Source organism: Leopardus geoffroyi, chromosome C2, assembly GCF_018350155.1.
Source record: "Leopardus geoffroyi isolate Oge1 chromosome C2, O.geoffroyi_Oge1_pat1.0, whole genome shotgun sequence".
Lineage (NCBI taxonomy): Eukaryota > Metazoa > Chordata > Mammalia > Carnivora > Felidae > Leopardus > Leopardus geoffroyi.
In genome coordinates, this window is record NC_059333.1 from 27,539,346 (window position 1) to 27,565,302 (window position 25,957).

Genomic DNA, 25,957 nt, shown 5'->3' on the forward strand with positions numbered 1-25,957 from the left:
GATATCTATGTGGCCAATAAAGATATTAAAATTGTTCAGCATCATTTCTTATTAAGGATATAAAAAATTAAGCCCACAATGAGATACTACTACAAATCTATCACAATGTCTGAAACTGAGAAGATTGACAAAATCAAGCATTTTCAAGAATGTGGACCAATGAAGTCTATTGGACTTTGCTGGCTGAGGTATAAATTGGTACACCCAGTTTGGGATACTATTTTCCAAAGATCTACTAAATCCAAGCATATATCTATCCAATGCTCCAATAATACTACCTCAACGTATATACCCAAGTGCAAAAGAAATGCATGTACAAAAGACATGTACAGAAGACAGATGCAAAAATATTTGGGAAATAACCCAAATGTTAATTGATTGTATAATGGACTGAATAATTATACTACACGGCAATAAAAACAGATCAACTACTTCCCTGTTCAAAAGTGTAGATAAAATGTTGAGCCAAAGGAGTAAGTCACAAAAAAATATATATTGTGTGGTTCCATTCATATGAAGTTCAAGAACAAACACAACTCATCAATAGTGATAGAGATCAGAATGGTGTTTATTTTTGGTGGAGAAGGATATTAACAAAAAGGGACAAAAGAAAACTTTCTGAACCCAGTAAATTTTTTATACTTGAATCTGGATGGTAGTTACACAGATATGCACATGTGTTAAAACTTATCAAGATGTACACTTAAGATTTCACAATCTACTATATATGTGTTCCACTGTACTCAAATTTATTTTTTTATAATAGTGGAAGATATAGTTTTTATTAAAATGAAAGAAAAACAAAAAAAGAGGATAATATGTCAGAGTCAAGGAACCCAATAAGGAAGAGAGGTAAAGAAAATCTCTGAGAATAGGTGAAGGAAGATCCCGCAGGACAGTTGTACCCTACCTATAAAGAGTCAACAAGGCAGATTCAAGCAGTATGACTTAACAGGTGAAGAAGTTGAGGGCTATCTCCGAGATCCCTTCTGCCACTGCCCTATTTCTTTTCTTGAACTTAAGTAGCAATGTCAGGTGGAGCCCTGCCTTGACATGGGTTTATGAAGGTTCTGGTTTCCCTTCTAGTCCCTGTTGTCTTATAGGTTGAATGTCCTCATTATACCCCCAAAGCCAGTATCCTGCTTTGACATTCTCCTGAGAACCCAGAGGCTCTTTTGAGCTTAGAATAAGATGATTCCTTTTACCCAAACCCCTAGTTCATATCCCTGAAAAGTGTTCAGTAACTGGGTCATAAGTAGGTTCTTGCAGGATGAGAACAACAAAAAAACATCTTTTACCTTTTTGAAGCCTCAATATATTACATTTAATAAAACACAATCCTTACTTATGTAGCCTTAAGAGTAGCCAATAAAAACTTGAAAAAATAAACATTAAATGTAGCATCATCTTTAGTAACACTGCAATTCATAAGTGAAATTGACATGAAACATAAAATAAATTATACATCTTTATTTTTAGTCATCTTATCATTTCCTGTGAAAAAGAACAAGATTTTGAGAACATTGATTTTTTTCCTAAATATTTACAAGATTGTACAATCTTGAACTGTCTAAATGACAAATCCAACCAAATAACACCATTCAAACTTTAAAAGGAAATGAGGTAGTTATCTACAATAGAAAAATATCAACAAAATACACTTAAGTGTTAGAAATCAAAAGCATCAGAACTGTAAGCATAATTTCACTTATGTGTGTGCATGCTGTAATCATATGCATAATTTAAGAAATATCTGGAGGGGCCTGGTTGGGTTATCCAGTTGAGAGTTGACTCTTGATTTTGGTTCAGGTCATGATCTCACAGATCATGGGATCAAGCCCTGCATTGGGCTCTGTGCTGACAGTGCAGAGCCTGCTTGGGATTCTCTCTCCTCCTCTCTCTGCCCCTCCCCAGCTCACATGCACGCTCTCTCTCTCTCTCAAAATAAATAAACAAACTTGAAAAATATCTGGGAGGATACCCACCGGAATACCCATGTTGAGTAGCCACTCCTTGGTAAAGGAGTTGGGGGAAAAAATGGGGATATTTTCTTTCTTCACTGTATTTTTAATACTAAACATAACCAAGTAAAACATTTAAAAAAATTAATGACACTAAGCATATGCATTAGTGAGTTGGATGATGCCAAATGTACAGGTATTTGGAAACATTTGATTTACCCATTTTGGGTTTTTTTTCCCCACATTCCTCCAGAGAGTTAAGATCATGTAGAACTTCCTCAATTCGTATTTAAGAAATGTTAAAATTTATAGCATCACCTTTCAACATGGAGTTATAGATATCATAGTACTTTTATTTATTTCTTCCTAAAATAGGGGCACCTGAGTGGCTCAGTTATTTGAGTATCTGACTTTGGCTCAATTCATGATCTCTCAGTTTGTGAGTTCAAGCTCCACATCGGGGTCTCTGGTGTTAGCATAGAGCCTGCTTTGGATCCTTTGTCCCCCTTTGTCTTTGCTCCCACCCTGCTGGTTCTCTCTCTCTCTCTCTTTCTCTCTCTCTCAAACTAAATAAATAAACTTTATTTCTCTCTAAAATAGCAATGAGTATTTCTGAGGTGGAAATTAAATAAAATAAATAGTAAAGTAATATAATGGGAAAAGTATAGGCATGGAAAGGAACCACAGATTGGAATCTTAGCTTTTCTGGTCTGAGATAAAATATATTCATTTATAAAACAGAGAAAATCAAACCTGGTTTGGAATGTCATTGTAACGATTAAATGAAGTAACATGTTAAAATATCTTCCTTGGCATCCAGCACAAAATATGTACTTGATGTATGTCATTTCCCTTAGTCTCCTGATAATCAGTATCTTATTCTAAATAACTTGTAGAACAAAATCATTTTCTTCTATTTATATGATTCAAATATCTGAAGATAAATATGTTACGGTGGTGGAGGAATATGAAGAAAAGATGAAAATTTTAAAAAATCCTTCTGAGAATTAAAAAAAAAAGAAAAAAGCTCAACTGGTCTCTTGCATGTATGACCCCCAAGTAGAGGCAGATCAGGAAAGTGATGCATGGTTCGCTCTTCCATTGATGCCTCCACCAATGTTAGGGGAAAATGTATGATTTTTACCTGAGAAAAATTTAGCCAAAGATTATCTTTCAACATATGAATTTAGATGGCAGTGTTAACTCTCCAACTTTATTTTGTTATTTTAAACAATTTTTTATTGTTTTATTTTCTTTCAATTTTATTTTTGTTATTGTTTAATTGCTTATCTTGGTAGGAGGTTGGTGACTTAACACCCATCCTAGTATCTAAATCAACAGCCACCACTATGTAATTAAACCTTCCTTTTTCAGGTCTTCACACTTTGGCCTAGACTAGATGAAGGTTGTAGCATTATGTACAAAGCAGATATAATTATAGCGTTGTTTCACTGGCTGGCACTTGCTGCAAAAGTTTGGTTTTGTCTCTTTGCATGTAGAAAAGGACACATGGTTGTGGGCAACATCTTCACTTCCAGCAACAGCTATTCAGGCTACCTTACCTGAAGTGGTGAGGAATGGTACCCTTGAACTTTCCTCTTTGTTGGGGAAGGAGGACCCTTACCTTTCTCCTTCACTGGAATGTTCCAAGAGCAGAAGGTGCTCCACTTTCACTGAGCTCCTCTCTGCCTAAAGACTTCTTTCCTGAAGAGGAAATCATGTGCTTTACTCTCTGTGTACCCAGAACATTGACTTTTCATCAGCTGGATTAACTTTTCTTTCAGGTCTCTCGCCAGGCAGGATCTCCACATGAAGTAATATTTTCAAAAGCAAAGTCCTGAATATATAATCTTGAAGCTTCTCTGAGTTGCTTTCGTGTGTCACAACAAAGACTTTGCTCCCTCAGGACCCAAAGAGAAAACTCCATTATCTTTTCCTAAACCCTGGTTAAAACAATTGTCTTCAGTGTTCCTCAGTGTTTTCTAAATGAGGTCACTTGAATAAATCCCAGCTCTGGTACAGTCCAAAGAAAAATGTCCATTTTCAGGTGTATTTGCCTGATGTCATCAGAACCCAAAAAACTATGTAAATAACGATGTTTCTCTTTTTGACTTTGAGGTCAGAAATAGTGAAACAAAATCTGCTGTGCAAGTGTTATCGTCTATACATGCTCTCTTCAATCAGTGGGATCTTTGGACTTGTTTTTTAATGTTTATTTATTTTTAGAGAGAACGAGTGTGCACGAGTGGGGAGGGGCAGAGAGAAAGAGGGACAGAGGACCCAAAGTGGGCTCTGTGCCAGAAGCAGAGAGCCTGATGTGGGGCTTGAACTTACAAGCCGTGAGATCAGATGATGACTTGAACCATAACAGGATCCTTAACCAACTGAGTCATCCAGGTGCCCAAGGATCTTTGTACTTTCAAATGTCTCCCCTTGTGCAATGCTCTCACCTCTAATCTCTCAAGTCTTTTAAATAAGTGGGGGATGTATTACTTCCTACTGCTGCTACAACAAATTACCACAAATTTTGTGGCTTAAAACAACCTAAATGTGTCATCCTACACTTTCAGAGGTCAGAAGTTCATAATGGTCCCAGTGAGCTAAAATCAAGATATTGTCAGGGCTGCTTTCTCCTAAATGGTCTAGAGGAGAATCTCTTTCCTTTCCTTCCTTTGGCCACCCAAATTCCCTGCCTCATGGCCTCCTCTTCCATATTCAAAGCTAGCAAGGTTGAATCTCTCTGGTCATTTTTCCCAAACCATATCTCCCTCAGACCCTGAAACCTTGTACCTCCAACCTGTTAATCCAGGGTAATGTCAGCATCTGCTCATTAGCTTCCTTAATTCCATCTGCAATCATAATTCATCTTTGTCACATAACGTAACATATTTCCAATTCCTAGGGAACGGGGACATCAGCATCTCTGGGGATCCAATACTCTGTCTACCAGAGGACAAAGTCTTAAATTAACAACGGAAGATTAATATTCACAAGATATATAAAATCTGAGTTGGGAAATTAGTCTATGGTCAAGAATAACAACCAAACTTCCTGCCAAAGAAAGGAGTAGCATTTGAGGTGAGATTACCACACAGAAATTGTCTGGCGGTGGACGTGGGAATGGGTATATTCAGACAGACAACAGGAGAGGCCTGGGAAGCAGACCATCAACCATAACAGAAAGGGCCAGGATGTCAAACTCTAAGCCACTACCCTGATTTTCCTCCTCCCCCAGACCCAAAAGTCTTCTTGTGGCCACAGCTCTCTCACTGGCCTTGACTCTAGGTCACACTGACTGACTGGCTTATGCCGGGCTGGAGGAATTGCACACAAATACTAAACAAGCCCCTGAGAGAGGCATTCCCCCCCAGCATTAGTGGCTGCATGACTCCTGTACGCCCATTAATTACCAAGGGTTTAACCTGGACCTAAGTACTCAGGCTACCAGATTAGAGTATTTGCTCATTTACCAAAAGTACAGATTGTTGAATCCAAATATCTGAAAGAATTCAGATGGATCCAAAGACCAAAAATATGAATATGTCACTGAAAATGCATGGCAGACTGTTGATAGGCTTGATATTTATTCCTTTTTTTTTTTTTTCTTCAGTAAGTGCAGCATATTCCTTTTCTGCTCTAAAAATCTGTCACAAACTTGTGGCTTAAAACAACAAAGTTTGGGCAGGGCTGGTTCCTTTTGGAAGCTCCATGGGAGATTCCATGGCCTTCTAAGTTCTAGCATCTGAAGTCTACCTGCACTCTGTGGGTGTTCACCCCTTCCTCCATCTTCCAACACTTCACTTATAACAGCCATCTCCTTTGAACTAGCATCACTCTTTATGAGGACCCTGTGATTATGCTGAGCCCACCTAGAATCTCCTCTGGAGATTCTTTTTTTTTTTTTTTTTAATTTTTTTTTCAACGTTTATTTATTTTTGGGACAGAGAGAGACAGAGCATGAACGGGGGAGGGGCAGAGAGAGAGAGAGACACAGAATCGGAAACAGGCTCCAGGCTCTGAGCCATCAGCCCAGAGCCCGACGCGGGGCTCGAACTCACGGACCGCGAGATCGTGACCTGGCTGAAGTCGGACGCCCAACCGACTGCGCCACCCAGGCGCCCCCCTCTGGAGATTCTTTTTTTTTTTTTTTTTTAATTTTTTTTTTTTTTCAACGTTTATTTATTTTTGGGACAGAGAGAGAGCATGAACGGGGGAGGGGCAGAGAGAGAGGGAGACACAGAATTGGAAACAGGCTCCAGGCTCTGAGCCATCGCCCAGAGCCCGACGCGGGGCTCGAACTCACGGACCGCGAGATCGTGACCTGGCTGAAGTCGGACGCTTAACCGACTGCGCCACCCAGGCGCCCCCCCCCCCCTCTGGAGATTCTTAATCACACCAACAAAAATCTCTTCTGTCAGGTAAAGTAGCAAATTTGTGTTGCAGGATTTTTTACCTCAATACCCGGGTTTCGTTGTCTCACTGCTTCAAAGAATGAAGAGGTGGACACAAAATGAGCAGCAGGCAAAAGTTTCTTAGGGTATAAGATTAGAAAGTAAGAATAGTAGATAAGCTCTCTTTACAGAGAGGGGACATTTGAAAGGAAATGCCCACGAACTATAGGCAAGGATCCTTGTTTTGTAAGTTTTTTGGTTAGCACCCTCATCCCTTCCCTCTTGTTCCTTTTCAGACTCTACCCTTACTGGCTGGATAACTCTAGGTGCTGCATTGTCCATTCCTGATTGGCTCGACTCCATTGTGTGAGGAGTCAGATTGGTCATACTGTCCCTCATATAACAAGTTTTATGGTTTCCTTTTTTAGCTATGCATTTTGACTGCCAAATTCCTGAAGGAAACCTGAGGGGGAGTAGCTGGTGTTTACTACATTCTTAAGAGGGACCTTATGCCCAAAGGGGTTTGCTGTAGTCAGATACTCCCAGCATTGTTCCACAATATGTGTTTTTCTCCACCCAGAGACCTCAGGTACTAACCTTTCCCTCTCTGCCTACTGAATCCTATCTTCTCCTATCATATTTGTAGGTTGAGAAAATTAAGACATGAATATCTTTGACATGAATGTCTAGGAGACATTACTCTATCTACCACAGTAAAAGAGTCTTGATTTTCAGCCTCATACATGTCTAGATGGGATAAAAATCACATATCACAGTCTCCTTTGTAATTAGGAGTCACCGTGACTAATGAGATATAAGCTAAAGTGTTGTGCGAAATTTGCAGGAAGTGTGCATAACAGAAAGTGGTATGCTCTGTTGCCTTCTTCCACCCTGTTGGTTGGGATGCAAATATAATGATTGAAACATCAGTATCAGTAGCCATCTGGGATCAAAGAGTTAACCCTTGACAACGGAATATATATATATATATATATATATATATATATATATATACACACACACACACACACACACACACACACATATGGTGGAACAACATATATAGTGGAACAACAAGATGGAAGGAATTTGGGTCTCTTTTGGAATATCAAAACAAGCCTGAACTGGTTTCTTAAATGTGAGATATCTTGAATGTGAGAGAGAAATGTATTTCTCTGATTACTTGGAGTTTTCTGTTATGTATAGCCATATTTAATGCTAAGTAATACAAATACATTTTTGCATTATACAGGTTAGTATTAAACTTTCATCTTTTAGAAAATTTATACACTGGCTCTATGTATATAAAATATTTTTTGTAAGAGAGGGATTTTGTTATAATGACAGCTAATGTGTTTATATGCAAGGAACCAAAAGGAAGTCTGTAGATAAAATTGGATTTAGGAAGATTAAATATAAATTTATATCATTGGTTAATTTCCTTTTTACTACACTGAGTAAAGAAAAATCCTAACAAGTTTATAACTTCAAAGGATTGGTCTAAAGTCTAGCACCAACTATTGACCAAAACATAATGCCAAATTAGAAAGACACACTTATGGATCTTTGCATAGGTCATCTGTGTCCTTGATAAGGACTGGCCTAATTCATTTTTTAAATTTGTGGGCTTAAAAACGAAGCTATGACTTAAAAATTTGAAAAGAACAAGTATACCAGGGATGAGATATTTTTTTTTTTTTAATTTTTTTTTTTTTTTCAACGTTTATTTATTTTTGGGACAGAGAGAGACAGAGCATGAACGGGGGAGGGGCAGAGAGAGAGGGAGACACAGAATCGGAAACAGGCTCCAGGCTCTGAGCCATCAGCCCAGAGCCTGACGCGGGGCTCGAACTCACGGACCGCGAGATCGTGACCTGGCTGAAGTCGGACGCCCAACCGACTGCGCCACCCAGGCGCCCCCCGGGATGAGATATTTTTATCTTCTCTTTACCTAGAAGGTTATTGAGTATATCCAGTCTATAGCATGTTTCAGTCAATTTATGAGCTTAGAAAAAGAAAAATTCTACATTTGAACATGTCAACTTAGTAAACATGAATACCCAGATAGAATTTCTCAGGCCAATTATTTCTATATTTAGTTTACATACACACCACTACACTGAAATGTGCATTGTCTCCAAATTAAATACAAGCACATAATGGAATCCTTTCTGCTACGTATTTATCCCATTTCTACTCATTCTAGTATTACTGAAGAGAGAACAGCTGGCTACCATCTTCCTAATGTTTGTTTTGTATAACTGCATGTAACAGACGTATTTCATACATGTGAATACATGTATTTATAGTAATAGTATTTGTGAAAGACCTACTTTTGCTTCTCTGTAAACAAATTCTTCAAATATTACATCTACATATGAATAAAATGTTAAAGGCAAATAGTACAGAATATAGTGTTTAGGAGAAAATGTAATAAAATATCATAATTAACCAAGAGAAGCAAATTTAGAGTCAAGATGACTAACGGCACAAGACAAAAAATCATCGCATGTCACAGACGGACTTGCCTAACTCCTAATACTTGACTTTTTTGCATCTACCTAAATTATACCAGAGAAAGCAGAAATATAAAATGAATAATAATGGAGTATATACTAACAGCTTCCAACTTGGAAAGAAATGATCCTCTGGAAGCTTATCTAGAAGTGGATTGACTGCAATCAATTGATTGTTTTCCTTCCAACATTGTAGCATAAAAAATTTTAAGTTTTCAACAAAGTTGAAAGAATTTTACAATGCATAAGCATATCGTCCCTCACCTAGATGACCTTCTTCATGTTTACTATATTCCCTACATCAGATACCTCAAAATAATTAAATAATTACATTTTCATTCTGATGGTAGGCTGCTGTTCTAGGTCACATAAATTGAATTAAGCTTACAGCGTGGCAGTAATTTACACTAAGCTGTTTAACCTTCTCCAGGAGAGAGTTTCAGTGGTGCCTGTGCATTTGTGTAATAGAAAACTGGGAAGTGTAAGAAAGTAAAAGAGATCGGGCACCTGGGTGGCTCAGTTGGTTGAGCATCCAACTTAGGCTCAGGTCATGATCTCACAGTTGTGTGTTCAAACCCCTCCTCGGGCTTCAGATTCTTTGTGTCTCTCTCTCCGCCCCTCCCCCACTCACACTCTGTCTCTGTCTCTCAAAAATGAGTAAATGTTAAAAAAATTTAAAAAAAAGAAAGCAAAAGAGATAGACTAGCCACAATCATATGACCAAACGTAACCACTGTAAATACTTAAAATGACATTTTTATTTTGTTTTACATAAAATTCCTTTTTTTATATATATTAGTGATTATACTTGGTAATTTTCATAAGATTTACCTAACTTTCGCTGTCATATTTTCTTAAGAATTTTCTTATGTTTTATTTATCTTTGAGAGACAGAGCACAAGTGGGGGAGGGGCAGAGAGGAGACACAGAATCGGAAACAGGCTCCAGGCTCTGAGCTATCAGCACAGATCCCAACACGGGGCTTGAACTCAAAGACCGCAAGATCATGACCTGAGCCAAAGTAGGATGCTTAACCGATTGAGCCACCCAGATGCCCCGTGCTGTCATATTTTAAATGACAGCATATTAAAAGCATATTGAACACCAATAGCCTATTGAACACTTGTCCCAAAATGTACTTAACCATTACTTAACCTTTCCCTTTTAATGTACCATTTGAGTGGTTCTCATTTTGTGCTATCATAAAAATGCCGAAGTGAATTATTTTGTGCTTCAGTTTTTCTCCTTCATCTGTTTTTCCTTTGATTCAGAAGTGAAATTACTGTTTTGGTAGGAGAAAATAATATTTTTATTTACCCAGTTCATATTATGCATTAATAAATACTCCACCTTTTACACCCAGTTTTGGTATCAAAGGATGAAAAAAACAATAACATGTTCCTTTCTGATATTTAAGATATGTCTCTTTCCCATTTCAACAAAAATAATCTATTTCACACTTCTTTACAGGGGGAGGTCTAAAAATCCAAAAATATGTGTTTTGAGGGGTACCGTGAAAAAGAAAAGCTGGGGCGAGTATCTGTTGCTACAGATGGAGATTGGAAGATAGGAATATGACCACTCTCCACATTAGAGAGCCATCCATATATCACAAGAGATAAATTAAGCTAACCTGTACTCAACACTAATGCTGTACATCTCAATTTGACTTGGTGCTCATAAGCTATTAATATTCCGTATTAAAATTATGGAAAATAAAAACATAGAAAAATTGAAAGTAATTTATGGTAGCTTTTAAGTTGATGCTTCAGTGTGAGAGTTGTGTTAAGAGTAAAAAAGAGGAGTGAATTAAAGAGCATAGGAAATAAATCATTAGCTGAGAAATACAGTCGTCCTCCTTTATCTATGGGGGATATTTCCCATGATCCCCAGCAGATGATTGAAGCCATAGACGGTACTGAACCAGATATATACTTTTATATCTATGATAAAGTTTAATTTGTAATGAGGTGCAGGATGAGATGAACAACAATGATAAAATAGAACAATTATGACAATATACTATAATGAACATCAGGTGAATTTGGTCTCTCAAAATATTATGTGATACTATATTCACCCTCTTGTAATGATACGTAATGATATAATTAATACCTACATGATGGGATGGAATGAGGTGAATGACGTAGATATGGTGACACAGTATACACTATTCTTGACCTTCTGACCATGCGTCAGAAGGAGGCTCATCTGCTTCTGGACTTGCTTGATTGGGTTAACTGAACAGAAACCCAAGAAAACAAAAGCTCAGGGAAGGCAGACTAGCGTAAAAGTGACAGGAAGTATTTGGCAGATTCAACACCAGAAGAAGCAATATATTAACAACTGAAGGCACTGAAACATCAAAACCTGTCTGTTACACATTGAATATCATTACACCATACGATCTTTGCCCTGGAATCTACAATTTTATGCCAGTGATTAAAAATCCTATTTTTTCACAGGAGTTTCTTCAAACTCTTATTACTAAAAAGCATTCTGGTTCCTAAACACATTGATCTAATTCTGAGGTTCTAAAGCAACTTTTGAAAATCCTTTCAGTGACAACCATCAGAGAAATGGAAAGTATATTTTATATCTGGCTCAAAGGAAAAGGTCTCCCATTCAGTGTCACAAATGCAAGCTCAGTATAGAATACTGCATCATGAAATGTTACATTAAGGCCTGCTTATGTCTATCCCCAGCCCCAAGACACATGATTAGAACTCAATCATCACTACATTAAAAAAAAAATTATATGAATATATCACATTGACGGGCTGTTCATTCCCTTCTCTGTGTGTGACATTTCCCCATTCTTAATGGAAATTCTCATTGATTAACTTAATCTTGTTACGCTTTTGCTAAGTAAATTAATATGCTTAGGATGTTAAATTGGAGAATCCCTGTTCATCTGCTTTAACTTCATATTTTCACCAGGTTGACAGATTAATTTCTAAGAAAAAACCATTAGCAATAGTCTCCTCCCTGCTATTAAACATGACATATAAAATGAAAATAATTTGAAACAGCTGGAGCAAGACTTTCCAGGATAATGCGTAAGGACTATGCCAAGTGAAACATGAATCCATATCATTATGTCGGAATAAGGTCTTCTATACAGTATGAAGTACGACGTAACTTTTAGAGAATTGTCACATATCACTAGAATGGAATGTACAACAATGGAAAGCAGTTGCAGGTCTCCACTGATCTTAGTCAACTGCAAATAAAAAAAAGAGAGAGAGACTAGAAACTTAGGAGAAGTGACTAAAAGGATAATAAAGAAATATTTGATACACTTTTAGTATAATTGCCTTTTGCTACAAATAATTGCCATTTGTCTAAAATCAGTCAGATTTTAATTTTTATGTTTAGAAATCACTAAAAGCACACTACCTTAAGTTAAATATTTATTAGAAATTCATTTCCTAATATATATTATTACCAACCAACTGGACTTTTTATTCTTTTTAATGTGTATTTATTTGTTTTGAGAGAGAGAGAGAGAGTGAGCACACGCAAACCTGTGAGGGGCAGAGAGAGAGGGAGAGAGAGAATCCCCAGCAGGCTCCACATTCAGTGTGGAGCCCGATGTGGGGCTCCATCTCATGACTGTGAGAGCATGACCTGAGCTGAAATCAAGAGTTGGACACTTAACTGTCTAAGCCACCCAGGCGTTGCCCACTGGACTCTAAGAGGAAATAATGAACTCTTAAATCTTAGAGTTGCTGAAAATAATAGTAAAGTATTTACAGACAAATTGACATGGTACTTAGGATTTGCTTATTTTAAATAATCAATGAGAATTTCCATAAAGAATGGGGAAATATAGTACCCAGAGAAGAGGATGAACAGCCCGTCAATATGATATATTTCTAAAGAGAGGATTGAGTAGAGAAGGTCCAACTAGCTATGTGTTGATAGCTAGGGGGATGAGTACATGAGGGTTTTCAGATTCCTCAATCTTACATATTTGCCATCCACAAAATGGGTGTTCTTTTAAGGAAAGACCTCTATAGCATTTATTTAAACTACCTCTAGTGACAGCATATGTAAACATATGTTTGAGAGAGAAACAAAGAAAAGAATATCCAAAATGCTGAGATTACTTTGTTTCTCAATAAATGAGAAAGCACTTCTCAAGAAAATACTGAAGACAGGAAAGGAAAACTAAACAGATGTATGGGTCAACAAAAGGAACCTAGAGATGAACAGCGAAACTTTACAAGTTATGAGAGCTTCAGAAATTCTCATTCTGGTTCCTTCTGAGCAAACTGCAACTAAGAATGGAACTCCACATGGTTGGTGGTTAGTTTGTTGATTAACAAAAAGTTGTTGTGTACATATTATGAGCCAACCATGATACTAGGTGCTGAGAATACCAAGCACAAAAGCTTGCCCTTTCATGAGAGAGACAGATATTCAAATAAATGATGACAATATAGATAGTAACTTGTGTAGCAGGATTATGAATAATACTATGGGAGGAGAGAGAACAACCTAATTCTTCATAGGTAAGACTGTAGCAGATTTATGAAAGAGCTGATAGAACACATGATGTCTTATTTCTAAAGTTATCTGTGTCAGAAACCATTGATTTGGGGAAAAAAATCCTATTCAAATTAGATTTTCAAAAAGATACACCATAAAGATACAGAGAACACTGTATCTTAACAGAGAACTGCAGAAAACAGGAATAATTGCAGAAACTTCAGGAACCCAATTGCAGAAAATATGAAAAATACAGAAAAATAAACAATTATCAGACGGGAATGCTATGGCCACATAACTTCTCATCTCCACACCTTTTCTGTACTCACTTCCATTTCTTTCTACAAACCAGCTTCTTTCCTCACTCATATGCTTTCATATGAACCATATCATGGCTACCCTGAAGTGAAAGGAAACCTGCATAATTGCAGCCCAGTTTCCTACAATTAATGGACTTAGCCCCTAGGATCTCATTTCAAAATGTCTGGAGAGGGAATTTCATGAGTCATATTGGCATCAAGTTCTCTCCTTCAAATAATCTGCTGTGGAACAAGGAGGTGAGACTATTGGAGCTAAGCCCTTTTACACTGTGGCTCAGGTGTAGTGTCTCAGAAAGGAGCCTTGTACTGGTAACTACTTCCTGGTGAAGGGTTGTTTCCACTACTTGCTCGATATGTGTGTTATGGAAATTAATACGACCCTAACTTAAAGCTCTCTGAAACTGCTAAAAAAGCGAGCTCTCTGGTAATATTATACTACACTATGTTAACATAAGCTTGTGTTTTGAAAAAAAAATCAGATGATAAAAAACAATTTAAGAAAGACAGAAAGTCCCTCATTTTGTTAAAAGGAGATTTGTTGATACTTTTTGATAGATTACCAAAACAATACAGAGGTAACAAGAAAAACAGCACGAAGGTAGGAGTAAGTTTTAACTCATTTTAATGAAATTTCCCCAACCTCAATTCCTTAGGGTTCATAAAGATTAGAAAATAATTATATAAAGCTACAAATGCCATGGTGCTATACTTCATCTTTCTTAAATCTAAAGATTATATGATATTGTATTCAGAAAGGACAATGTTTTTTAACACAGAAAAAGTCATTAGTTATGTTTATACCATATACGGATTTCAACAAAATAGATTTTGTAAGCAAGAAAGGATAAAAAAGTTAAAAATTATTCAGAGTCAAATGTGCTTCAATTTCTTTGCCAGGGACAGTTTGGTTAACATTTCTCTAATACTTCAGCATATAAAACATACATTCTTGAGTAGTTTGCGGCAATAATGCGACCATAAGAGGGATTATGTGTGCAAGAAATAATGTCAGATCAACAGAGGAGGTGTCAGGAAAAATCTTGTGATGGGGAAGAGATAACCCCAAAATACCATCTTGCCCATAGAGTATGAGACTGAATTAAAGCAAAACAAAGTAAGTCAAAAGGGACACAGACATACACACAAGTACCACCACCACCAATGAAATATTAGAGATAAACTATCATCTAGATGTATCAAATTACAGAGTTTTAGAAAGTTATCTAGGTCACTCATGAAAGGGAATTCTGATAAAAATAGAAATTTAAGAAGTGGCTTACAAATAACCCTATACCAAAAATTAACTGAAAAGACCAAACAGAAGTTAGAGGAGAAAGAGAAACCTCCCCAGAAGTATTAAAATCACATGCCACAAACTTCAAGGGACTTTTTATCAGATATGCACAATTTGGATAATTATACTCCAAAGGACACAACAGATAGGGTGTTAGTCTGATCATGCTACTATTAACTGGAAAGGAGAAACAGAAGTGGTGGGTGGTACACATGTTTTTGAACTCTGAGGTAGAATTAAGACAAATTAGCTACACTTTTGGTTACATGGCTGGTTGTAGTCTTTGTCAGCAGCTATAACAGAATAACACAGCCAGGTGGCTTATAAACAACAGAAATTTATTTCTCCCAGTTCTGGAGTCTGGGGAGTCCAAGATCAAGGTGTCAGTAGATTCAGCATCTGGTGAGGAGGGCCTGCTTTCTAGTTGATTGATGACACTTTCTAACTGTAACTTCATATGGCAGAAGGAGAAAGGATCTCTCTTGGGCCTCTTTTGCAGGGCACTAATCCCATTGATGATGGTTCTGCCCGGGTGACCCAATCACTCCCCAAAGACTTCACTTCTAAACACCATCACACTGGGGTCTTAGGTTCAACACATGGATATGATGGGGAGGAGGACACACACATTCAGTCCATAGCATGGTTATAGTGGGAGGCATACTGTTTACATCTTAAAGATGAAGATCTTACATGCGAGATGTATCCCAAAATGGAAAGGAAATTTTACATAGTGCTTTGGTATTTCAATACAGTTAAATATTTTAAGGGTCCTAAATACATAAGATGTGGGGGAAAAGGTCATAAAGTATCTGAGAAAAAGGGACAGCTAGGAAGAAGAATTTAATGGATAAAGAATCCATTCAAATCAATAAGAAAAAGACAAAACATCCCAATTAAAAGAGGGCAAAAGGCTTGAATAGGCACTGCACAAAAGAATATACTGAATATATTTCCTATATTGAAATATGCATTGGGGAAAAAATCAAACTGTAACAAGCCATTGTAAACAACAAAAGAATGGCTGTTTTGAAAGAGATCATTAGTGAGAATGTAGGGCAAGTGGAACTCTTATTAACTGTTGACGCTGTTATAAAGTGGCACAAACACTTTGGAAAGCTGTTTGACATTACCTGTCAAAGCTATATATTCATACAACCATGACCCAGTGATTTTAGCTCTAGAAAAGTACTCATATGTGAAACAAGACATCTCAAACATGTGCATACCTTTATTCTTACTGGTGTCAAACTTGAAACAACCCAAATGTCCATCCACAACAGAATGGATAAGTAAATTCATACAAAAATACTAGATATCATTGGAAATAAACACACTCTTGCTGCATTCAAAAATCTCACAAATAAAATATTAAGCAAAAGTAGCTGGACACAGAAGAAGACATATTATGTGATGCCTTTCCATGAAGTTCGAAACAGACAAAACTAACCTATGGTGATAGAGATTAAGTGGGAGTCATTGGGTGGTGGTTCTACAGTTTTATATATTTATAAAAATTCATCTAGCTTACATACAACATTTGTAATCTAATATAATTATACTAAATTAGAATATTAAGAAAATGATTTAAGGAATTAAAACACTGGATGTGAACTAAAAATGACGATAGAAGTAGAAAAGTGCAGAATCAATATTACAGAAAATCAAATCCATTGACTCAAACCCTCCGCAATACAAGTGGAAACAAAAATGAAGAAAAACAAATATAGTCTATGAGAAAATAAGTATATGGAAGGCATATAAACATGATGCAATCTACAACTGTTAATTTTTTAATAACAAAGGAACTGAAAAAATAGTCAAATACATAATAGATAAAACCCTGACTAAGGTAAAAATGTGAATCTTCAGATTAAGAGAATTCACTGGATGATAGGCAAAAATGACAAAATACAAAGGGCCTAGAGAGTCTTTAAAGTCTTAAGTTATAAGGATAAGTGAAAGATTCTTCAAACTTCTGTTCATTAGCATGACTCATCAGAAGTCTACCTTCACCTGTATGTTTTTCTGGAAAATTGGCAGAAAAAAAAAAAAAAAAGACACTCACTGAGGACAAAAGTCAAACAAGTGCCAGACTTCCTCATGTACACTATTAGATGCTAAGATGTAGCTAAGACAGAAGAATGGCTGGAGATAATTGACAGAGCAAGTGGATTTGAGAACTCTATTGTCATTCCAGTTGACATTTGTTTAGCAAAGCAACAAAAAGATTGAAAATGCAGGAAATTAGAAACTATATATTAGAAACAATCTTCATCGTTTCCTTTCCATGAGAAAAAAACAACTAGCTGAGGAAATCTAAAAATATATCCCAATATAGAACAATTTTAGAAGTTGACAGAAAAACTACCTATACTAATTTGCTATATAGAATTGTTACTTGGAATTTTAAGACCAGAGTCTAGGTGAATTAAAGGAGATCTTTAGTTTAAATTGTACATGGTCACCAACTTAGAACAGTTTGACTTATGATTTCTCAACTTTACAATGGTGTGAAAGCTATACACATTCAGGAGAAACCAGACCTCAGATTTTGATTTTGGATCTTTTCCTGGGCTAGCAATATGTGTTATGTTAGCATGATGCTGGGCGATGGCAATGAGCCACAGCTTCTAGGCAGCCATGCGATCACAAGGGTAAACAACCGATCCACTTACAACTATTCTGTACTCATACAAACATTCTGTTTTTCACTTACAGTCCAGTATTCAACAAATCACATGAGGTATTCAACATTTTGTTATAAAATAAGCTTTGTGTTAGATGATTTTGCCCAACTATAGGCTAATGTAAGTGTTCTGAGCACGTTTAAGGTAGGCTAGGCTAAGCTATGATTGGCAGGTTAGGTGTATTAAATGCATTTTTGACCTAACAGTATTTTCAACTTATGATGGGTTTATTGGGATATACATCCATTGTAAGTCAAGGAAGTTCTATATGTTATCTGATATGTAATTTGAGAAAAACTTAACAGTTCAGTACTATCAAATGGCAGAGGTAAGGTCGGGGGGGAGGGCGGTGAGAGAAAACATAAGTTTGTTGTAATTGTATTTACAGGGTGCAGCTTCAGCTGATCAATTCCAGGGAATTTGATCTTCAAAATCTAAAGACACTGATGGTCGTCCTACAGATGCTTTGCAGCAGGAAATATAGTTTCCTGGGATGTCTATAGGATTTTGATTTGAGGATAACCTCTTTTTAATGGATTCTCCAGGCTCAGAGGATTTTTGAGATAACCTGGTCATAGAACTCTATGATTTATAGGAGAGTGGAAGTGATCATTTCCCTGTGGCCCTGTGCCTGCCCCATAGCCTCACTCCTTTTATCATCTACTCATGAAATATACTTCACAAAAGATATGACTTATATCCTCTATCATATGTCTTACTTCTACCTCACTGTATGATGCTTAAAATAAATATTTATAGGGGCAACCAAGCATTAAATTAATTTTTAATGTAATAAACATGTAAAGCTGGCTATACAGTAAATGGCAACATTAAGATTATATACCATGTATTATAACATTCAATGTTCAATAACATTAAATGTGAAAATGACAATAAACACACTGGAGCCCAAATCTCAGAGCATATCAAAGTTTGAGATGTTGAGGGGAGGAGGAGCAGATAAAAGGAAACGCAAGTGTGTTAGCTATCTAAAGTTCCACAGAGGAAATTAACACTATTGGTTCTGAGAAGAACAGCAATCAAAAGGCTGTGTACTTTCCATTAATAAATGACACGGATAAACACAGATCTGCCACAAAAGTTTGTGTTCCAGTTGTGGCTGGGCTACCTAGAAGACTAGCAGATTATTTCAATCTTCCCAAGCCCATCTTGTGGGGAAACACCTATAAGACACTGAGGGAGCAATATTGAAGTCTCAGAAATATTCACGAATCTGACATCGTTGGTGAGAAAATAGAGTCACTTTAACCAAAGTAAGAACTATTACTGCTCACAAGTCAATAGATCTATATAAACAGAATGGAAAATACTTGCTTGTGTCAACAACCCAGGTCAGGGAATGACAGGAACTATTTTCTGTCTCCTTCCCCCCACCAAAACATAAATATACAACTTATAAGCAGAAACAAACCAACAAACTACAACAACAAAACACTGAAGTCCAGGGTCACCTGGGTGCCTCAGTCGGTTAAGCGTCTGACTTCGGCTCAGGTCATGATCTCCCAGTTTGTGGGTTCGAATCGCACATCGGGATCACTACTGTCGGACTGTCAGTGGAGCCCACTTGGGATCCTCTGCCTCCCTCTCTATTCCCTCCCCCCCCCCCCGCACTCTTCCCCCAAATAAATAAATATTAGAAAACACAAACACTGGGGCGCCTGGGTGGCGCAGTCGGTTAAGCGTCCGACTTCAGCCAGGTCACGATCTCGCGGTCCGGGAGTTCGAGCCCCGCGTCGGGCTCTGGGCGGATGGCTCAGAGCCTGGAGCCTGTTTCCCATTCTGTGTCTCCCTCTCTCTGCCCCTCCCCTGTTCATGCTCTGTCTCTCACTGTCCCAAAAATAAATAAACGTTGAAAAAAAAAAATTAAAAAAAAAAAAAAAAAAAAGAAAACACAAACACTGAAGTCCAGACCAATTAATTTCAAAGAAAGTTTTCCCTAAGCTCCGCTGAAGTGCACATCAACTTTCAAAAAAGTTCTTTTTTGAAATTTTCACAGTAAGCTAAAAAAGAACAAAGCACCAGGAGAATAAAATAATGGAGTTCTTGAGTCAAATGACCATTAGAGGATTCTCCTGTCTCCCAGAAAGTAGACTCAGTATTCCCGTTCTTCTACTCAGTCACTGACTGGGAGCAGCTCTAGCAAACATACAATGGATTTCGCAAGACTAGGGCCCTTAGTCAATTACATTTCCCATCATTAAAAACCCGTGAATCCATGAATACCAAGCACTTAAGGCTTTTGCAAATAAACAAGTGGCATTAATAAAACTTTAGGATGGTATTTGCAAAAGCTTTTTCCATTAGGAAATTATTTTAAAATAAGTGTCTCTCTCTCTCTCTCTCTCTCCCTCCCTCTCTCTCTCTCTCTCTCTCTCACACACACACACACACACACACAGACACACACACTCACACTCACACTGACTCATGTATATTGTTCTGACACTTTATTGACCACTGAAAAATTAGCCCAGCCCCTGAGGACAAATTGAAAGAAGGTGGATTTCTCTCTATAACTTTACCATCCCTAAAAGGATTATACCAATAAAAATAGGTAGATTGCTTACTTTGCCCCAAAGTTATTTAAATCTGAAGGGAAAAAGGAACCTAATATTTTCTCTATATGTATTACATATGTTATCTCAGACCTCCTCATAACACTATTCTGATATATGTATAATTACCTCTATTTTCAGAAATGAGGAATTGGAACTCCAAAGATTTTTAAATTGGCTTAGCACAATCATTAGGTTTTGGAGTTAGGTCTGACAGCCTTTAAATTTATTCCACTGTACTCCCTTGCAATCTTCCAAACACTTTTAGACATAGAAGAAATAGACTTCAAATTAACAGGGAAGTGAAATTTTATTATGCAATATAGCTTATATTTCTAAAAGACACACAAGAAGAAAAATTCAGATAAGCATTTTGCTGCAAACATCCTTAGAGACTATGAAAAGGAATTCATTGCATAAACTATGAAAAGGAGAAAAGATGGAATATGATATTTGACAACCATCAACATGTTATTTACCCCAGAATCCTTATTAACCTATGTAAGAAGAGAATGATAAAATCTTTACACTGTGCAAACATAAAGCTATTGAATATACCTCATTTGTTTGTCCATTCATCTATGAATGTTTATTTGAGTTAAGTTTTTGGCTACTATGAATACATTTATTATTAACAGAACATACAAGTCTTTATTGGACGTATGTTTTATTTCTCTTAAATATCTACAAATGGAATTTATAAACTCTAACATACATATATACTTTTTAAATATTAGTTATTCTAATGGTTGTATAGTGCTATGTCATTGAGATTTTAATTTGCAATTCAATAATGATTAACAATATGGAACATATTTTTATGTACTTACTTGATGTTTATATATCTTCTGTTCAAATGTTTTTGGTTGAGTAGTCTATCTTATTATTTGTTTATAAGTTATAAAGTTTTTTTCAGTTTATTATATATTTTATTAAGATGACACATACATACACAAAGAGATTGAACAAATGTATGTATAATGACTTGATGATAACTACCTAGAGTTAGGCCAACTTCACAAGTCAAGGACACAATCTTCCACATGACCGCTCTCACTTCATACACCAAGTGTAAGCTTGAGGGTTCCCAGGCCACTAGCACTTCTGACCAACAGGCTAAACACTGAGGGTTTTAGGATAGCACTATGCTTATTTTTATAGTTTTACTATAACAAAAGGCATCCAAACAAGGACCAGCAAAAAGAAGAGACACATAGGGAAGCCTGGAAATATTCTACCTGCACACACAAAAACTGAAGTTTTCTGTGTCCTCTCCCCATGGAATCAGGATGCATCACCCTCCCTACACATTGATGAGTGACAATATGCATAGAATATCATTAACTAGAGATGCTCATATGAGCTTCAGTGCCCAGTTTTTACTGGGGTTACATTATATAGGTATGGTGATTGATAGTTTGCTATGTAATTAAACTCAATCTCCAGCTCTCCCTCCCCTCCGTGGAGGTCAGGCTGGTATGATGTGGGCAAAGCCCCAACACTCTAATCACATGGTCCATTTTTCTGGAGTGTCTACCACTGTCTTGAGGCATTTTTTGAGCACAAACTACCTAGGGGCTCTCCACAAGTCATCTCATTAGCCTAAACTATTAGAACCCACCATGAATAACACAGAAACTCCTGTCACTCAGGAAATTCCATGGCTTTAGAGGCTACCTCTCAGGAACTGAGGACAAAAGCTAGTCAAATTCTTTATTATACAATGATGTGTAAAGCCCTTTACTTGGTACCCAGCAAATATTATTTTTGTTATTGTTGTTAGCATTCGTAAGATACTAATTTGACAGAGAGAGTTGAGAACAGGTCTATGATTTATCTTCTAGTCTCAGGCACAGCTAAGGATTTAACCTTTCTTAAAATTCTCCTTACACATTAACTCAAGGAATCATAGGAGCATACTGGACCCAAGATTAATCAGAACATCTCTAAGGTTACTATTTTCCAGACCATACACTTGCACTTCATTGTTGAGTTTGTTTATTGAGTAACAACTAACATTATTGGGATTCTGCTACACTGGGAGAATGGGAGCCAACCATATACCTCTTCAAGATATAAAAGCTGAAAGGATCCAGAGTTTACAGCTTCTCTGAATTGAAGTGTTTTAAACTTGACTTATCTTGTCTCTTGGGACCACATTCATCTAATTAATAAAGTAAGCATATCAGAAGACATACTTAGGAAATTCAAGACCTCTGATTTGTTGTTGCATTCATGCAGCATGGACCTGCGACATACCCCATCTTGAGGCTAAGTAAACTTAGCCCTGGTTGAAACATATTTTGACTTGTGAATTTGAGAATCAATCAGAACTCGAGAGCAAAGCTTCTGTTCAAGGGGAGTGCATATTACATTAATTTTCTGTGAATCATGGAGAGCCCACATTATCATAAATGTGAAAATTTTACAGAAATCCTAGAAAAGCAAATTCAACTGTGTGATAATACTTTTAATGACGAGAAACCATCTTAAAGGGGCTTAAACATGAAATTTATTAGCCCACATAAATCAAAAGTCTGGAAGCATTATAAACTTCAGGTGGAAAACCATCTGGGAATTCCATCTGGTTCTCCATTCTCTAATCTGAATTCCTTCTTCATGTGCTTTCTGGCTTTGTCATGGGTATGAAATAGGTGCCATTGTTCCCAATGCTGAGGGGAGACCCTTGGTTCCTAAACCTGTTTTGAAAGTATAAGCAGAACTATAGTTGTATAAGTTGCATTATTAAATCAGCTTCACGTGCTGCTTTGTTCCCTACTTACTTATGTTTCATGCACCTTTTAACCTCATGCACAATCGATCATTAATTTTGTTTTTTTACTCCTACTCCCTGTTTACCCACTGACAGTAGAAACTTAATAAGGACAGGAAAGGAACATTTGTCTTGATGTATCTGATTGTACCAGGTCCCAAATAGTGCCTCATTGTCTGGAAGAATGTTTACTTCCATATTTTTCAAGCACCCCCCAACCCTTAAAGATTTCAAGAAACCTCTTACCCTCTTCTCATGTATATAAGCTTACCCTAGGCCCAACAGAGGCAGTGAAGCTTTGGGAATGATCCCCTGCCTTCTTGTTGGGCTGCCCTTCTAATAAGGCAGCTTTCTTTGCTTCAAAACTGGTGTCTCAGACATTGGCTTACTGTGCATTAGGTGCACAGACAAGTTTGAGTAATGGTAACAGTATGGCACCTTCTTATAAAACCAACCAGAAAGAGTCAACATCTCAACTAAAAATATCAAGTGAAATTCATAGCTTCATTCTATAGACGCTTATGTGCTGCCCAACCCTTAACCATCACCATAGTTAAAGGAGTGCTGTGTACTAATGGCTTAGGTTCACACCCCAAGTTCACTGCTAAAGCAAATATTGCAGGATGAGAGATAAGGTTAAACTGGTTGGGTTTCGTTTTGTTTGTTTGTCTCAAGGGTGGGGAGAATAGATATAATATACAGCAGCTCTTTCTTTCCTTCTCAAGTTCAGAAACAGAAAATAAACCATAAGGATAGACACATGGAGACCAACATGTCAGCCCTTTTTCTTATAGACTGAATAGAAAATATGGCTTAGATGAAGGCCCAATTGATTTGCTCACATTTCATAGGTCTCTGGCAATGTTTATATAGGCAAACCCTATACTACTAAGCTTATCCATGCTGCCTTGCTGAGGGGGAGAAAATCTAACAAGAGAGAAAAGAGTTGAGTTGAGAACATGAGATTTCTTCCTTCTATCCATAATCAGCTATCAATCTTTGTCCATAGGAAGGTTCAGTGAGGAATACGGAGTGTTAGTCCATCTGAAATCTCTCCAAATAGAAAAATGAAGCCAAAAACCAGAAGATTCTTCACCCCCCACCCCATCAATGATGATGAGTAGCTTGAGTCATTAAGAATCTACTCTTTCAAAACCACACAGATGGTAAATCTGAAGTCTTGTTAACGATGGGTAAAGTCCCTGATGGCAGGGAGTTAATTGGCTCTGTCTACTACAGACAGTATATACATGTATCATGACAGAGACTTCCTGAAAAACATGGCAGACACATTTCTCTCTGTTCTCTCCCCAAACCTAACTAAAATGGAACTTACATAGTTAAAAAAAAATAAAGGCATTAACACACAAGACCAAGAAAATTGTCAAGGAAATAAAAGCACTCTAGTGAAGTCAATAAAAAAAATGGGAGGCATATGGATGGAGTAATAGTAACAGAAAGCTAAGTGACTTCTTGGAGAGATGCCAGGACAAATAAGCCAAATCACATCCTAAAATTCTAGAAAGTCTCAGGAATGAAGACACCCATTATCTCCAGAGAAAGGGGACTAGGGAGGTGGGGATAACCCATAAAACAGGAAGATAGGTAGAGAGCCTGAAACAAAAGTATTAGAACCAGAGATGCCCCTTTTGAGTCTGGGCAACAACATGATCTCTCACCATCACTGACGTGCTGATTTCTGGAGAAGCTGCCCCATAGAGAAAAGAAACAGCTGATAACAAGGACAAGATGTTATACTGCCAAAGGTGGGATGAGTGAAAGTCTGCATCCTGAATTACGAGAATACCCCTCCAAACCCTATCGATACCCTGACAACTACCTCAAACAGAAGACTGCTAGGAAAACTGACCAGTCCATAGGGACTGTTGGGCATCTCTTTCTAATCACCCTGCAGTAGATACAAGAGGTCTGTAAGCCTTGCCAGAGGAGACTGAGCTTCCCATAAGCATTTTGGTAAACTCTTAGATATAACTAGATTGCCTAAGCCATAAATATTTGAGTAAAGACTCTATTATTGAAGCTATTTTTCCTTCAGCTTCTTTTCAGATTTAAAAACAAACCAGCATGAGATTTAGTAGAATGGTAGAATAATTTATCAAGTTCTACAAAATTTAGCTCAGAATGTCCATAATTTTTCAGTAGAAGGATATCACAATCACAATTTAAGAAATATGTGCAAAAATATAATAATTTCCATGAACGCCCTTAAGAATACATTGCTCAAGTTCAACATTTATTTACAAATAAAAACCAGTGAAAATGGAAATAAAATTCTGGTTACTTGTCATGATAAAGAATGTCTGTACTAAAGCAACTACCACTATAGACTGAAAGGAAATGTACATACCTATGAGAAAGGAAGAGACATACCATTATCAAGAAGTTAAACTATAACATGTAGTTATACATGTACATATACATGTAAATATAAGAATGAGACAGGATAGTACTCAACAGCATTCCTAAATAAGCAAGTAGGATAGTAAAAAAAATAAAAATGTATCTCATCACAATATTAACTAAAATTATAATCATAATTTAAAATTCTAAAGGAGAAATACACATGACATACTGCAAACACTAAAAAGTTTCTATTGGAACAAAATTATACTTGACTAAATGTAAAGATATAACATGTTTCTGGATGGAAAGAGACAGTTATATATAATATTGGTCATTTCTTTTTTATTGTTTTAATTTGTAATGTTTATGTATTTTTGAGAGACAGAGCATGAGCAGGGAAGGAGAAGAGAGAGAGGGAGACGCAGAATCCAAAGCAGGCTCCAGGCTCCAGGCTCTGAGCTGTCACACAGAGCCTGATGTGGGGCTTGAACCCATCAATGGCAAGATCATGACCTGAGGCAAAGTCAGACGCTTAACTGACTGAGCCACCCAGGCGCCCTTAATATCGGTCATTTCTA

The 25,957-nt window shown here is 37.0% G+C and overlaps 1 long non-coding RNA gene across 1 annotated transcript in view; it reads left to right on the plus strand.

The window, feature by feature from the left end:
• The first annotated feature begins 6,334 nt into the window (after positions 1-6,334).
• Positions 6,335-25,957, plus strand: part of LOC123610702 — a 47,761-nt gene continuing 28,138 nt past the window's right edge. The window contains exon 1 of the long non-coding RNA XR_006718257.1: positions 6,335-6,379. This is a non-coding gene — a long non-coding RNA (uncharacterized LOC123610702). The remainder of the gene's footprint in view (positions 6,380-25,957) is intronic.